We start from the raw sequence: 18,248 nt of genomic DNA on the forward strand, positions 1-18,248 counted from the left end.
TAGTGTTTTTCCTTCATCAGGTAGAGAAGGATGAAACTAAGGTTGAAAGCAAGTTAATTATTAAAAATTTTTCCAGGTCTTGCTTGAAAGGCATAGGAAACTAACAGAAAGTAAATGAAACACACAAAGCATTCACTTGTAAATGTAAATGTGTCCTGCAGCTACTATAACAAAGCACTACAAACTCAGTGGCTTACACAACACAATTGTGTGTGTGTGTGTGTGTGTGTGTGTGTGTGTGTGTGTGTGTATTACAGTTTTGGTGACAATTAAAAGTCTGAAATGAAGGTGTCAGTAGGATTGGTTTCTCCTAGGGCTGTGATGGAGAATCTGCTCCATGACTCTCATATCTTCTGGTAGCTACAAGCATCCTTATTATGAATGCCATTCTCCCTCTGTCTGCATATAGTCTTCCCTCCACTCATGTCCATTTCTGTGTCCAAATTTCCCCTTGGTATAAGGACATCAGTCACACTGTATTAGAGTTCAACCTAATGATCTCATCTTATTTGCAAAGAACCTATTTCCAAATAAAGTTGCATTCATAGGTACTGGATGTTAGGGTGGGCAATTTTTGAGAAAACACAAATCAATCTGTAATGCCAGGAAAGAAGGTAATAGACAGGAATGTTTCTGATGTCTTTGAAACAGCTCAAATTACTCAAGTCTTGTCAACTTATTTATTTTTTTACGTGTATTTATTTTTGAGAGACAGACAGAGACAGAGTGAAAATGGGGGAAAGGCAGAGAGAGAAGGAGACACAGAATCCGAAGCAGACTCCAGGCTCTGAGAAAGCTGTCAGCACAGAGCCCGATGCAAGGCTCAAACCCACGAATCATGAGATCATGACCTGAGCGGATGTAGGACATTCAACCAACTGAGCCACACAGGCGCCCCATTATGTCTTGTCAATTTAAAAAGAAAATACTGAGGAAAAGAAATATTTTGCTGTACATATTACAGTACAGCCTATAGAGGTTCTCATTAGAACTTTGCTTCTTCAAGCTGCTGAAGCCAAGCAAGTAGTTTTAATTAAGAACAGCGTTGAGGGCGATTCTGAAATACAGAAACAAAACGATTAGGAAGAAAATATCTTAGGAAGCAGAATTATGGACTGAGAATTATCTTTTTGGAATCTGCAGCAGACTTGTTAACACTGAGACAAAACAAGAGTGCTATGGAATGTTTCCAGAGAAGAAAATACAGAAAACCCTAGATATGAGAGGTCATTGGGACTTAAAGGAGTACTACAGTTTTATGTTTCATAGTGGGGCATCTTGGTAGTAGAATTAAATACAGTCTGTTTCCCTACAAAATCCTCACACATATTTCAACTGTGCAGTGCCTTGAATTCATGGACTATCTCAAAGTACAGGTTTGTAAATACATGAGGTGAGAACCAAGAGAATGCAGGAGCCTCAGGGGAGCACAGGAGACAAGCATAGTGTCCCTTTATAAGTTCACATTTGGGCAAACACAACCACTTCAAATGCTAAGAGAGAATCGAGTTATGGATGGATGCACAACTTTTTAAACAAGATGTCATAATTGACATTTTGATGGGTGATTTTCCCAAGTATAGTATAAATTCTAAACAGCGGGCTGGCATCTTGTAAAAGCTGAAGCCTAAATAATTGTTTTCTTCTTTCTTACGCTTTTTGTCTATACCCACTTTTGAATAACACTGTGTCATCGCTTTTTCTTTGAAATATATTATAGTGGTTGCACTGAGGTTAACTTTGGAAGAATGGTGTTGTCGTCTTAGAATTTTTGGAGTGTGAGAGATGTGAAGAACTTGAAGTTGGTTTAATTCAAATTTTGAGGTGTTATTCTTAGAAAGACAAAAGCTGAAGAAAGTACCCAGAAATCTCACAAGCACTGAAATGAGATCTCTGTGACTGCCTTATGAAGTGAAGCAAAACAAAACAAAACAAAAAAATAAGGAAAAAACTTTTTGAAGTCTTAATTGCATTAAAAAGAAAATTTGAGTTAGGAAATATTGGCAATCAACTAAAATGGGAATTTAACTTTGACATTTTCTACTCAGGTAACATAGGGGAAGGCAGTTATATGTTTAAAGCATTTTAATTGTTTTGTTATATTCACTGGAAAATTTCAAATGATCTACATTGAGAAAGTTATCTTCTTAGAATATGCCGTGGGAAATAGAATTGACTAATCCTTGGCAAAAAGTTAAGGTACTGTCCAATTTGGATTTCAGATTCTTATGGGAAACAGGTGAAATATTTGCTACCATATATTTGGATAATAAACCTACAGTGCTGAGGAAAGAAGTTGAGTATTACTACAAAGGTATTTAATTTTTTTTAATACAGACACTATCTTTTTAGTATACTTACATAATACAATATGTGCACACACAGCAGTCTACAAACCTATTCTAACCTAAAGACATTTTGGTATCTTTCATTTAGTCTTGTAACTATCTGATTTCATCTATTTTGACAAATTATAAACAATAATCTATTATAATACTTTATTAGAGAAATTTATAGAGGTCTAGAGAAATACCTTACCACTTATGCCAAAGTTAAAGAAAGTTGAAGTTTGCATACTGAGTTTTTTAACTTTTTTAAAATTTATTTATTCTTGAGAGAGACAGAGACAGTGTGAGTGGGGGAGGGCAGAGAAAGGAAGAGAGACAGAATACCAGGCTGTCCCCATGCTGCCACCACAGAGCCCCATGTGGGGCTTGAACCCACAAAACCATGATATCATGACCTGAGCCAAAACCAAGAGTTGGACAAGTTAACCGACTTGAGCCACCCAAGCACCCCAGCATATTGAGTTTTAATTAGACTATTTGCTTTGACTGTTTTCACCCCCAAAATCATAAAATATTTCATGTATTAGTCAACTATTGCCATATAACAAATGACCCCAGAAATTATTGGTCTACAATTAGAAGTTTTGGGGTTTTTTTCTGAAAAGTTTATAAGTTAGCTGTGATAATTCTGCTTCAGGCTACAGATCAGCTGTTTTTGACTTCAATTTTTAGATCAAATCTGTGTCAGCTCTGCATGCCTCCATATTCTTCTGGCTCTGGCTGCTACCCAGGTATATTTTCTTTATGGCAAATCTCATGAGAACCAGAACACAATATAAACCAAATAAGCATATGTCAAGACATTGCCCTCCCCCACCAGCTAAAGTAATTTATAAGACCAAGCCTAAAGTCAGTGGGACAGAGATGTATGTCACCTATTGCAACATTATAAAACTCTGTAAAACAAAGTTTTATTTGTGACTAACATCATTTTGTTTATTATTTTCAAAATTATAATTTTCTCACCTTAATTCCAGGTTTATCTCCACAGGTTATTTTTTATTTTCAATTACATATATAATAACCAATTTGTTTTACAATCTTTAAAACTTTACTACCCAGAAATTGTTTCTCACTGCTTTAATTTGTGCTTTTATAGGTACCACTATTTTATGGTTCACATAGACCCACATCCCATGTTTTTGAGTTTCTATCTTCTGTAATCAAATGCTCTGACTCAAGTCCCCCCCCCCCCCCCCCCCCAAGTATTTCTCATTTGTACCTTTTGGTCATCTTGCTTCTGTTTTTTTTTTTTTTAATGCTTATTTATTTTTGAGAGAGTATGTGTGGAGGGGAAGAGACAGAGGGATACAGAGGATCTATCTGTGGGCTCTGTGCTGATAGCAGACAGCCCAACATGGGGCTCGAACTCACCAGCCACAAGATCGTGACCCGAGCTGAAGTCGGACGCTTAATCTACTGAGCCATCCAGGAGCCCCTCATCCTGCTTCTTTTAATTTGAATATCCTTCCCATCATTCCAGAATCCTTGCTCATATGAATTCTATTCACCCATTAAAATCTACCTCATCAAACCTTCTAACAAGAAAAGGTGTCTTCCTCTTTGGTGGTGAACTCCCACTACACATGTTTTTCATTTTTTTTTTTTTTTTACACTTTGCTGATTACATTTTGCTTCAAAGCATAATACAGGAAAGTTAATTGAGTCTGGGAGTTATGCCATTAATGACCAAAAAATCATAATGATAAGAATTATTAACAATTGTTAACAAGAATTCATAACAATTATTCATTGTTATATTATAACAAGCCTTACCAATTAAAATAGTATTCACCACATTTTTACTATAAGATATGCAATATTAAATAACTCAGACTATAATCAAGAGACAGATATTTGCATTAGTTGGTTTAACAGCAAGAATTTACTACAAAGGATTCTAGATACTGAAAAACTGAAAAGGCAAAAGGGATCACTGAGATATAACAAAAGTAGCAAATTCCAGAAGCAGATACTGCTCCTAGGGTTGGAAAATAGAGGGAAGAATTTTTGATGATTACTAAAATTTAGAGGCCTATACAAAGGATACAGTGGAGCTTCAACTCATACTTTGAAGATAGTAGTGTTGCTGAACTATACCAGTGCCTCTGAGCTGAGAAGATGGCACCATGGGGTTAGACCAAACATCGGAAAATGGGACACTAGCCATCTGGTGCTGATTTCTCTCAGAGGGCACAACAAGACTAGTTCTGTGACAGGTGGTAAACTGCTCAGTGTAACAAACTACTGGTTTAGGGATGAAAAGGCAGGACAGGTGACATTCACAGGAACAGGAAGCACAAACAGAAAATTCCAACGGAAAGTAACCTATCAATCTCTCCTCCAGCCTTGCAGACTTCCTTCCAGAACACCTTACTGGAAGAGCCTAATGTGGAACAAAGTGACAAAGCAGAAATATAGGTTTTCCAGCTATAGGTCCTGTGCCATAAAGCCAACTTTAGAAGGGAAGATTTTGGAATCATCATTTTTTCCATCTATAGACATATTCAAATACGAAGAAAAGGGCTTAAAATTTGTTTTACCTTGGGGTGCCTGGGTGGCTCAGTAGGTTTAGTGTCCGACTTTGGCTCAGGTCATGATCTCAAGGTTTGTGTGTTCAAGCCCCACATTGGGATCTGTGCTGACAGCTCAAAGCCTGGAGCCTGCTTCAGATTCTGTGTCTCCCTCTCTCTCTGCCTCTTCCCTGCTTGCATTCTGTATCTCTCTCTCTCTCAAAAATAAATAAATATTTTAAAAAGACTTAAAAAATAAAATTTGTTTTATCTGATTTTACATTTTCCAGAAAATATGTAGTCTTCATCACTGTAGATCTTTGAAAACTAAACTATCAACATTTATTAATATTAATGTGATTAACAGTAATCATTTACTAACACTGTGCTTAAACAGTATAATAATTTACTTATATTTAGTGATAAAGAATATCATTCTATCAAGAAGTTGCTGAATCTGTTGAGATATGAGCTCTCCATATCTCTTAGCCTTCTATAATTTATTGTTTTTTGTTAGTTTTCTAATAAGATATAAAGAAGAACAAATAACATTTTCTTTTGTCTAGCTTACCTTCTTGTAAGAACACAGAATATAATACACAAAACATGCAAAATATGTGTTAATTGACTGTTTTATGTTATTTGTAAGGCTTCTGGTCAACAGTAGGCCATTATTAGTTATGTTTTTGGGAAGTTGATAGTTATACAATGTCGCTAATTCCCACATTGTTCTAGAGTCAAATCCACATTATAAATATTGAAGCACAAATTTGAAAAATGAAGCAAACAGCAGGGTGATATTGAGAAATGTGTTCATAAATGTAGAAACTCATGGTCAGGTTAGAGATATAGAAGTAAGAGATAGAAATAGTATTCTATATTCTTCAAGGTTTTGCTGTTTGTTTTATAAGTTTCAAAATGGGAGCTACAATTCTTTTAAAATTATTTTAATTCACCATCTCTTATACAGTGTGCACAAACTTATCTTAGATTCCAAAGAAAAGTTCATTCAATTGTTTATCATATATAATTTACTAATTATGGGAAAAATAGTTTATTTTTAAATAAATGAAGAATGCCATGAGTTACTGGTTGTACTATTCTTTTCCCACCAAAATTAGATCACTTTAGGCTCAAAAAAAATTTAAGATATGTTTTATCTCTTAAAGTCCTCATATGAGTGACAAACAGATGAACATAAGGTAAGGGAAACAAAAATAATATAAAAACAGGGAGGCGGACAAAACAGAAGAGACTCATAAATATGGAGAACAAACTGAGGGTTACTGGAGGGATTGTGGGAGGGGGGATGGGCTAAATGGGTAAGGGGCACTAAGGAATCTACTCCTGAAATCATTGTTGCACTATATGCTAATTTGGATGTAAATAAAAAATATAAACAATAAAACAAGTTAATAATAAAAAAATTGAAGATATATGTATATGTTTTTTGAGCTCATAATTATTAATTTAAGAAGACTGAGAGTCATATTTATCAGCATTCAGTTATATAGACAATATGTACCTACTTATCAATGTGAAACACTTAATGCTATGGTACCCACCTTGGTACACTACATTTCAAGTACTTACTTAACTGGCAGAAATTATAACATTTAAAAGTGATGGAATGAGTACAAAATATATAAAGGACAGTGAATGACAAAATTTTGAACCAAGTAAATATATAAAAAAATTATAAGATATATTAATTATTAATGTTTTCAAGAAAAGTTATAAAACAAACCTGCTGACATCCCAAGACTTTTAGAGTTAAAAGATTTTTTTTATAATTTTCTACTTATACACTACACCAAATATTCAATATTGGTTGAACTAATTAATGGTTCAAATTATGGATGAGTTGCTATAATAACCTCAATCCTTCAGAGCTGAGAAATAGTATGTTTTAAAACTAGAATATTTATAAATCTAAAAGTCTTGAATTCACTATAACCCTATAGGCAAATTCTAAAAGTACAACAAAAATTCATAAGAACATGTACAATTCCAGAAGAAGCTAACTGACTCTGCATTCATTTGAAGGTCAGTTCTCTCTTACTGATTAAGTCTTATTGCTGATTCTGGCCCCATGAAAACATTCTTTCACACAAGTAAATATTTACAATATGTTTGGATAAATATTTCAATTCTAACCTCCTAACCAAAATTATTTAGTTCAAATAATAACCCTTTCAACTCTTTCATACTCTTCCTTCAACTGTGAAAAATTCAATAAAAAACATGAATCAGTTTTAAATTAATTTATAAAATTATTGATTTTCTAGTTTTGATGGTTATTTTCTTCATGAAACATCACAAGGGATTAAGTATAGTGTGCACAATGAGTAAGAGAAGAAAGTATTTACAAACTTGGAAAACTTGGGAATGGAAGAAAGGGATTGAGACCATAGCCAGTTAAAGGATTTAGTATTTTCTTACCACAAATTAGAATGTATGGCTAGGCACTTGTAGCTTTCCTCTCAATATATTCTGCCATTTGTCTTTAGTAAAAGAACTCATATGTTAAACTTAGCACTCTAAAACCTGGCTAAATCATTGCACCACACAATCCCCTATAGCTAGATGTGGCCTTGTGCCAAGTTATCCCAAATCAGATGCTATTGTTGAGTGATATTTGTATCTCTGTCGCATCTTAAAAAGATGGGAGTGTCTTCTCTCCTCTTTCTCTGCCATACTTCCTGGAATGTGAATGGAATGTCTCAAACAGCATTATGAACATAATGTGACCTCAGGAAAAGAAGCCATACACAGAACACCAAAAAGAAAAAAGGAGCCTGAGTTCCAGACATAATAGAGTAGGTTTGATAGTTATCTATGACTGCCTAACTACAATTTTTGTTTCTGTTTGTTTTGTTTTTGTTTTTTTTAGAATTTTGGCTTAAGCCTCTACTTTGAGGTCAGTGTTATTTGCAGCAATCCTAATCCTAAGAATAATTGTGTATCTTTTGACCAAAATAAAGTGAGAGAGAGAGAATCAGAAATGCAAATAATACACCAAAAACAGGGATAATAAAAATCAATAGTATCAGGAATATATATGCCATATCTTGGATGGTGAAGAAAAACACTAGTTATTAAAAGAAAGATTTAAAAAAAGTGAAGCAAGAAGAAACAGAAATAAAGGCCAGTGGCTTAGAATCATCACTATATTAAAGATTCATTTGGGAAATTAACTGAAAGAATGAAAATCATTTAGAATAGTTAATGAGGGGGATGCAATATAGAGAGTTAACAGAGGATGAATAAATGGATAGCAATGGAGCAGTGTGGTCTAAATTCCTCCTCTTATGACTCTGTTGACCTTGTCATTTTCACACCACCTTACCTTTTTTGTTTTTTAAAGTGCTTAAATAACCCTTCCTATGCAAAAACCTTTCTCTGTAAAATAAAAGAAGATGTACATGCACATTTAGCTCCAATAACCAACTGTCCAGTCCTTCAAGAATATATTATCCTCCTTGTACCACGTTACCATTGAAACAGTAAGTCTAAAATTTGATTTTTATTTCAACAGAATGTTTCCATGTGTCTCTGTGCAGGACACACACACACACACACACACACACACACATGCACACACATATAAACTTTATATAGTTTAAAACTATCTAATTTGAAGTTAAAATGACTTTATTTGGAAACACAGATCAGCCATTTTTAGGTCTGTGATTACAGAAAAATTTTCAAAATAATGTATTCTCAATCTTCTTATCTGTATAAAATAGGAGAGTAAGAATCATTTTGAAGGTGTGTTGTTATCCGAGTTAAATGAATCCATTTGTTTGAATGTGTACAGTCTTGTATGTAATATAACATCTCCTTATAAAGTATAAACTTAGAACACCCACATAAGAATAATCTGTAGCATTAATTAAGGAATGAAGGTCTTAAATCTTGGTTGGGCACAAGAAATCTGGAATTTTTTAAAAGTCAGTTGTTTTTCACAGACTATAGTATATGGTACATAATAGATACTCAATAAGTGATTACTACTGTGTTTTTCGAATCTTTTTTGTTTTTTTCTTTAAAGTTGATTTATTATGAGAACTGATATGAGGTTTAAAAATGTCTAGATAGATATGGATATAGATATGGATAGCCATAGCTATATATTTAAACATGGATATTAAGATTTATATCATCATTAAGCAAACTAGCACAGAACTTAATTTTACATTAAACTATTACATTGGCCATAAATTTTTTACACTGATTTAAATTTCACTTCTTTCCTATAACTAGCAAATGATATTAATCATGTAAACATTAAACAATGTTGTAATTCAATTATCCCAGTTTATACAGTATTATCCCAAACCAGAAAATTATATGACAGAGAAGAAACATGAAAAGAAAGTGATATACCATTGACAATTCTGTTATATACTGTTCCTCTTCTAAAATGCTTTTCATTGTGTATCAGATTCAAAATAATAATGTATAGATAATTTCCATAGATACACAAATACCATCTGTCAATTTTAGTACACATATTAAAAATAATGAATGTAGAAAATTAAAATGTGTCATTAACAATAAAATTTTATAAACATGCACAAAATGGCAGATGGTAGAATTTAAGTAACATTATGCCAAATGGTTAGCTACATTATAGCTACCATTATTACTTATAAATCTAAAATAAATTATACTGTCAATGACAAAATATTTCAAAATATAATTGAGCAAGTAAAAAATGATACCTTCTATGTATTGTCTGAAGTACAATAAATTGAGAATTGAGGCAGTTTTGACAAAAAGTATAGAAAATAAACCACTCAAATAATGATCACATAAAAAGAGAAAACAGAAAGTAAGAAGTACAGAGAGTGGCAATGAGAACAAAGAGTTAGTACAATCATCATCCTGAGGGAAATTCACTGTGCTCATTTTTTTTTAACCTCACAAAGATAAGGAACATTATTATGTTCATTAAGGAAGTCATTGGTTTTCATTTTTTCTTTTGCTCTTTTCTTCTTCATCCTGTAAATGGCAATAATCGTTTATATCTCTAGTTAGACTCTGCTACATTAGAGCTCTGAAAGTTGTTTTAAAAAAAAGTGTGTTGTTTTCTACTATCTGTTTTATTTTTAATTGTTTTAATGTGCTTACATGCATACTTTGACATTTAATAGGAACTATGGTCAAATTAGCTACCTTGTTCTGATCATATAGCAGACGAACAAGAATAAATGGGCTCCTTCAAAGTCTGATGATTAGTAGGTAGTAAATCAGGATTGAAACAGAAGTGTTTTCACTCAGACCATTTCTCTTTCCACTGAAACTCAGCACATTTTATTAGTGGTAAGACAAGAGCTGGTAGGACCACATAGTCTTGAGGAAAAAAAAATTATTTGGGGATTCTAGTGAATCCATACTGAAAAAAAGTGAGTTTGAGAAAGAAAACAATCACTAATAAAGGTGAATTAAAAATGTCTTCCTAACTCAATTCTCTATACACTAAGAGTGAGCAATTAACTATTATGATATTCCTGAAATAAAAACTATTGAAGGGAATTTATTAATGAAATATACTTCTCTCTCACTTGATACACATTTAATCTCTTGCTATTTCATCTTGGAAAGCTACCCAGTTATCATATAGTTACCAATCCCAAGGTTAACACTCATACACACACACACACACACACACACACACACACACACACTGACAACGAGGCTTTTCTTTGCAGAACAATTGTCACATACCTTAACTTTCCATCTAGGAAGTATGTCCTACATTAGAAAAGCACAGGTTTTGATTTTCAGCTTATGTATGAGATAAGCGAAGAAGTACGTTATGTCATGTTATTGCTCTATACTTGTGTAGCTAATTAGATCACCCCTTCTTCCCAACTGATTGCAACATTAGGTCATAATTACAAATAATGAAGGATTTATTCCCAATACTGATGCTACTGTGAATCCAGCTGAACTCCACAGTCACCTCCCAGATTTGTAGTTACTAGAGGACAAAATTACGAAGCTTATTACCAAAACTAGCCAAGAGGAAAGGAGCAAGGACCATTTAGAAAGCAGAATTTACTTCAACAAATTATAAAATTATGGGGTGCCTGAGTGGCCCAGTTAGTTAAGCATCTGACTTCAACTCTGGTCATGACCTTGTGGTTTGTGAGGTCGAGCCTCACAAAGGGCTCCAAGTTGTCAGCACAGAGCTGTGCTGAGAGCTCAGAGCCTGGAACCTGCTTCAGATTCTGTGTCTCCCTCTCTCTCTGCCCCTCTCCTGCTCACACTCTATCTCTCTGTCCCTCTCTCAAAAATAAATACACATTAAAAGAATTTTTTAGTAAAAATAAATAAAATTAAGGTATACACACAGGTGCATGCTCTCTCCCTTAAGCACACACAAAAGTTTACAAGTCACCAGACTCTGGAATTGACATACATATGTTTTCCATCCAGGAGAAACTGTGCTGGCCTTTGGGATGTAATTAATATGACTGGCAGACATACCTTCAAAAGAATATTTCTTAAGTAAAAAAAAAAGCCAATCATCATCGTATTTTCTAATAACGTCTGTGGAATCTGCATGATAATATTTGTTTTAAAAAGAGAGAGATAACACTTATTATGCTTTGAAGGACAACAGTGTGGTTAACTTTATTCAAGCAACACTAAATAGAGGTAGTGGCACAGCTCCATGAAATTGAGTCATTAAAAAAAAAATCTTTAAAATGCCTGTAAGCTAATGGGGTGCCTGGGTGGTTCAGTCAGTTAAGCGGCCGACTTCGGCTCAGGTCATGATCTCGCGGTTCGTGAGTTCGAGCCCCGCATCGGGCTCTGTGCTGACAGCTCAGAGCCTGGAGCCCGTTTCAGATTCTGTGTCTCCCTCGCTCTGACCCTCCCCCGTTCATGCTCTTTTTGTCTCAAAAATAAATAAACGTTAAAAAAAATAAATAAAATGCCTGTAAGCTAAGAAAGTCCATTTAAATTTTTTTTTCATGTTTATTTTTGAGAGAGAGACAGAGTGTGAGCAGGGTAGGAGCAGAGAGAGAGAGGGAGACACAGAATCTGAAGCAGGCTCCACGCTCTAGCTATCAGCACAGAGCCCAATGATGGGCTCAAACTCACGAACTGCAGAGATCATGACCTGAGCCAAAGTCAGATGCTTAACCGACTGAGTCAACCAGGAGCCCCAAGAAAGTCCATTTTTAAAAAGTAAAGTAAAGTAACATTGCATCTTTTCTTCCACAGTGGATGATGAAGTCTCTGCTACCCTTCTACATTTATATTGTTCTTTTCTTCTTTTCCTCTATAAGCTGGACAAAGAGGGGTAACTCCCAGTTTACAGACTGGCATTCATCATTTTCTCATGGGGACCCATTTTGATCGATAAGCAAATTTTGTGCAAATGTAAGGCAGCTGCAAGAAACGGGAGATAATATCGTGAAATTATAGATGAAAATTCTAATTATATTGATTATGAAACAAACTAGATTTAAAGCACTTTGAAAACCTCTGTATCACCCCCTAACTTAAAAAATTAAATGCCCAAGGCACCTGGGTTGCTCAATCTGTTGAACGTCTTGAAAGGGCGGGCCTACGCCAGCCGACTCCATCTTGTTCTGTGTCCTTCACCTAGACCACGCCTCCTCCCCTTGAGTAACCTCCCGCTCACCCGTTCAAACTTCCTGATCAAAACACGCCCAGCGACCTGTGTAACAGGACTCTGACCCTTCCCCAGCCAATCAGCCAAGGCCACGACCCTTCCCCAGCCAATCGGCTGCCCCCAGACCCCTATAAAACCTTTGTGCTTTTGAAACTCACTCTCTCTCCCTGTATCTCACCGCTGCGTCGGTGACTGAGCTCGAGCTAGCTCGAATAAGGGCTCTTTTGCTTTTGCATAGGACTCGGCTCCCTGGTGGTCTTTGGGGATCACGAATTCTGGGCATAACAGTCTGATTTAGGCTCTGGTCATGATCTCGCAGTTCATGGGTTCAAGCCCCACATCGGGATCTCTGCTGTCAGCACAGAGCCCACTTCAGATCCTCTGCCCCCCTCTATCTGCCCCTCACACTCTCTGCCCCTTGCACTGTCTCTCTCAAAAAATAAATTTAAAAAAAAAACATAAAAAAATTAAATGTGGGGCAACTACATGGCTCTCAGTTGGTTAAGCATCCAACCCTTGGTTTCAACTCAGGTCATGATCTCAAATTTCATGGTTTGAGAGTTTGAGTACCACAAAGGGCTCCAAGCTTGGGATTCTCTCTCTCTCCCCCTATCTCTCTGCCCCTCCCCTGCTTGCTCACTCTCTCTCTCTCTCAAAATAAATAAAATTAAAAACAATTAAATGCAAAGTGGAGTTAGAATTCTCTACTTCTCAGGATGATGTCTAGTATCTTGATTAGGTGGTTCATCAATCTCACTTATACTTAATACTTTCATTACATACATATCAATCCCTACCCAATGTATACCGCTGTTTTACCTATAGTAACATTACATCAATAGTATCCTACTGCGTATTCCAGCTCCCTCCCTCTCTCTCCACCAAAGAGAGAAATGGATTTTAGTTAGGTTACCACATTTGATATCAAAAATATTCACTCTTATATTTTACATTTCTGTTCTGTATTCTGGTGAAGTTTTCTACAGAAATAAATACTTGCTGTTTTAATAATACTTACGGTTTTACCTTGAAAACTAAATGTATGGCATTGGAAATAAGGGGATCCCTTTACATTCAATGATATTCAGAGATAGAAAAATGCATAAATTATTTTAGAGGAAGTTTACAAAATGTTTAAATGATGTACAGATGTGTATTTTAGGATGATTCAGTAAAGACTACATTAAATTGGAGGAAAGAAAGCCTATTGTTAACTTCTAAGAGCTTCATGAGGAAGATCTCAATGCATTGCTTCTCTGTAGAGAAGGCTGAAATTTGGTAGGTAGGAGGCAAGGCCACACAGATTCCAGAACTACACAAACTCCCATCAGTATTTCATTTACAGATTCTGAAAACAGGCCCCTACACTGGGAACTCAAAGGATTCCAGTACCACAAACAAATAAAGATCTGCAGGTTTCTCTAATGGGTGTATATAAAGAAGTTTTGCCATGGCAAGTATTGATATTCTTTATCTGAAGTTCTAGGCATTAATTTGAGAGTAAAAAGAATGCAGCATGCTATTTCTAAAATAAAGGTCTAATAAGGGCTGGATCTAATAATTCAGGCAAATAAATGTATCATCAAACTTGCTAAATGTATTCATATATGTAGGGCAACTGAACTTATATTTGGTCATAATATCGGTAATTTTTCACAAGGTTATCTTTACAAAACAAAGAAACATACATTTTGGTAGTACCTATGGAAATTAACTGGTGGAAGTCAAAACAAAAGAAATGCCAATTCCTAAGTAATATGAATTGACTGTAAAAAAGATTAATAATAATCAGTGACAAACTTCTCCTCATATCATGTCATAAATTCATCAAGTGAAGCCTCCAGGTGGTACAATCAATACCCCATCTGTGATTGTTTTCACATATTCTGACACCATCAAAAGGGGCAAAGACGAATGGCTTAACATTGTAATATGAATATATATGTATACATATACATATGTATGTGACAGAGAGGCAAAGACAGCTACAGAAAGAGAATGTATACTATAGTCCAAACATATGTTCAAATAGTTGTATGTGTATGTATATTTGAGCTAGTTATCATATATTGAATTAGTTTCACTGATTAATAACGTTATAATTGCCCTTCTTTTTATACTATTGTGCCAGCTTTAGATATGTTTTTATAGAGAATTAATTATATAAAGGACTGAAATTTAAATAAATTAATTTAAAGGAAATAAAAATAACCCCCTATAAATAAGACCAATAGCATTTATTAGTAGTTTTATTTTTAATATTTTAAGAGTTTATCATTAATAAAAGTACTAATACAAATAATACTCTGTCTATAACAGTTAGGATAAAGTACATTGGTATGCTCCATTTTCCCAAGAAGTATTCTGCAAAATGAAATAATATCATTATAGAAAGCATTAACTTCCGAAACTTTAATCTGTTTTTTTTTTTTTACTATCTAGGTAAAAATCAAACAATTCTTTTAAACTTGTACTACAAATATTTTTACAAGATCTCCCTCTTCTGGCTACAACAATTATTTCATTTGTTTTTATCCACAGTGGTCAAAGTCAGCTGCAAAGTTTGGGCAAAGCTAATTTATACTAATCTGGCATCAAAGAGATAAATAGACGGACACTCCTAAAAATGAAAAACAGGAAGTTCTTTTCAATATCTCTAATATACATACTGTTCTATTAAAGTCTGTTTATCTAATTTCATTTAAGTTTTCTGCCTCACTGATAGTCTGAGGATTCTTATGCCAAGCTTCGTAATAAGTTAATAAATGAATTGAATGCTTGAAGTGTTCCAGATGGACTTAAATTGCAAATGCTGTCATTCACAAAAGGGACTGAGCTCACAGAGCAAGGATGCAAGTTTCCAAATGCAGACTCACCTATGCACCTTAAAATAGAGATGAAAATGTACACTCCACTTAAATGTCCTTTCAAAATGTAACTTTTCCTGTCAAATTTACAAACCTTATTGCAACAATAAAATAAATCTGAGAAATATTAATAAATGAAAGACAATGTTTACCATGCAACTTACAAAACAATGTTATACAAAAATTATTTTAAAAGGATGTGCTTTAGTCACTATCATATATTCATTAGTCTACTTCAATCATTACATTTAATTGTGTAAAATTTCAGAAAACCACGCACGAAAAGTTTGGGGAGAGCTATTATTCCTAAATAACATTGTGTTAATGTACCAATATTCCCCAGTAGTCATCACTTGATAAGCTCTTCCATTTCTTCAAAAAACATTCATTTTAAAATGTCATTTCAAAATAAATAAAATATACTCAGTACTCTCAAGAAATGCGTATTTGTAAATGACATACCTGATAAAGGGTTAGTATCCAACATATACACAGAACTTATAAATTCAACAGCCAAAAAATAAATAATCCAATTAAAAAATGGGCAGAAGACATGACTAGAAATTTCTCCAAAGAAGACATGCAGATGGTCAACAGATACATAATAAGGTGCTCAACATCACTGATTATCAGGGAAATACAAATCAGAACTGGAAGATTGATCACCTCACAGCTATCAGAATGGCTACAATAAAAAATGCAAGAAATAACACGTGTTGGGAAGGATATAAAGAAAAAGGAACGCTTTTACACTGTTGGTGGGATGGCAAACTGGTGCAGCCACTCTGGAAAACAGTATGGAGGTTCCTCAAAAAGTTAAAAATAGAACTACCCTGGAGTGTCTAGGTGGCTCAGTTGGTTAAGTGTCCAGCTCTTGATTTTGGCTCAGGTCATGATCTCATAACTGGAGCCCTGCATCGGGCTCTGTGCTGGAAGCGTAGAGCTTGCTTGGGATTCTCTCTCTCTCTCTCTCTCTGCCCCTTCTCCACTTGCATGCACACATGCATTCTCTCTCTCTCTCACTCTCCCTCCCTCTCTCAAAAAAAAATATATTTTTATATATATAAAAATATATATATTTTATATATAAAAAATAAATATATATATAATATATATATTATATATAATATATATATATATATATATAACTACACTATGATCCAGCAATTGCCTTACTAGGTATTTACCCAAATAATAAAAAATAATAATTCAAAGAGATACATGCAACTTGATGTTTATAGCAGCATTATCTACAATAGCCAAACATCTCCCACTATGGAAGCAGCCCAAGTGTCCATCGACTGATGAATGCATAAAGAAGAGATAGTATATATAGTGGAATATTACTCGGTCATTACTCAGCCATCAAAAAGAATAAAATCCTGTGATTTGCAATAACATGGATGGAGCTAGAGAGTATTACACTAAGCAAAATAAGTCAGAGAAAGACAAATACTATATGATTTCACTCATATGTTAAATTTAAGACACGGGGCGCCTGGGTGGCGCAGTCGGTTGAGCGTCCGACTTCAGCCAGGTCACGATCTTGCGGTCCGTGAGTTCGAGCCCCGCGTCGGGCCCTGGGCTGATGGCTCAGAGCCTGGAGCCTGTTTCCGATTCTGTGTCTCCCTCTCTCTCTGCCCCTCCCCCGTTCATGCTCTGTCTCTCTCTGTCCCAAAAATAAATAAACGTTGAAAAAAAAAATTTAAAAAAAGAAAAATTAAGACACAAAACAAATGAGCCAAGGGAAAAAAGAAAGAGAGAGAGCGAGAAACCAAGAAACAGATTCTTAACCACAGACAACAAACTGATGCTTACCAGAAGGTAGGTGGGTGGGGCGATGGGTTAAATAGGTGATGGGATTAAGAAGTGCACGTGTTGTGATGAGCACTGGGTGTTATGCAGAAGTGTTGAATCACTATACTGTACACCTGAAACTAATATTATACTGTACGTTAACTAACTGGAATTAAATAAAAACTATAAAAAGTATTATCAAAAAAAGAAATGCATGATATGCCATTGGATCACATTAACCATTGGATATGCCATTGGATCACCTTGGATTGCATTAACAAGTCTCAACAAATGTGGAATTCCTTCAAATTACACTCAACTTGTTATGGTACACATATTCCCCTTTTAGGAAAGGGGGTTTATTTACAGCTTTCATAAGATGCTCAAATATGTCAATGACTCCAAAAATTTAGGAACTGAGATAAACAAATAATTACAAACTCCATAACACTTGATATTTTAAAATACCAGTGTAAACAAAAGTTCAAATAATAACAAAATCTACAGAGGAGAATCAAGGAACATTCCTGAGAAATGGTATCAGTATACCCTGAATTTTGAAACTCAAGGAAGTTTGCCAGGAAGAGAAGAAAGAGAAGAGGACTTGAGAACACCTCTAGAATATACAGAAAGGCAATGTTGACTGCTAGAGCCTTAGTATAGTCATTGGAAAGAAGTGGGACTAAAGGATGTACATAGGGAAATTTTTTCCATTGCATCCATTGTTGTTTCTTACATTTAGGAAAGTACTTGGTACATACTATGAAGGCCTATAGATGCTTGTTTAAGGAGAAATAGGAATAGGTTTAAATGATAGGATATTGACAGACAATGAAATTTCTTGAAGTGATAGGGATTAGGAAGTGTACATGTTGTGATGAGCACAGGGTGTTATACAGAAGTATAGTGAGGGTCTCAGTAAGAACTTTGGCCTTAACAATTTGGCACAAAAGTGACATTAAATGTATATGAATACAGCCAAAATTTTCTAGTGTCAAATGCCATTAGATGAGGTGAATTTTGGATTTTAATCTCATATTATATACATGAGAAAAAAAACAGGGGAGGT

The sequence above is a fragment of the Prionailurus bengalensis genome, chromosome A1, assembly GCF_016509475.1.
Source record: "Prionailurus bengalensis isolate Pbe53 chromosome A1, Fcat_Pben_1.1_paternal_pri, whole genome shotgun sequence".
NCBI classification, from domain to species: Eukaryota; Metazoa; Chordata; class Mammalia; order Carnivora; family Felidae; genus Prionailurus; species Prionailurus bengalensis.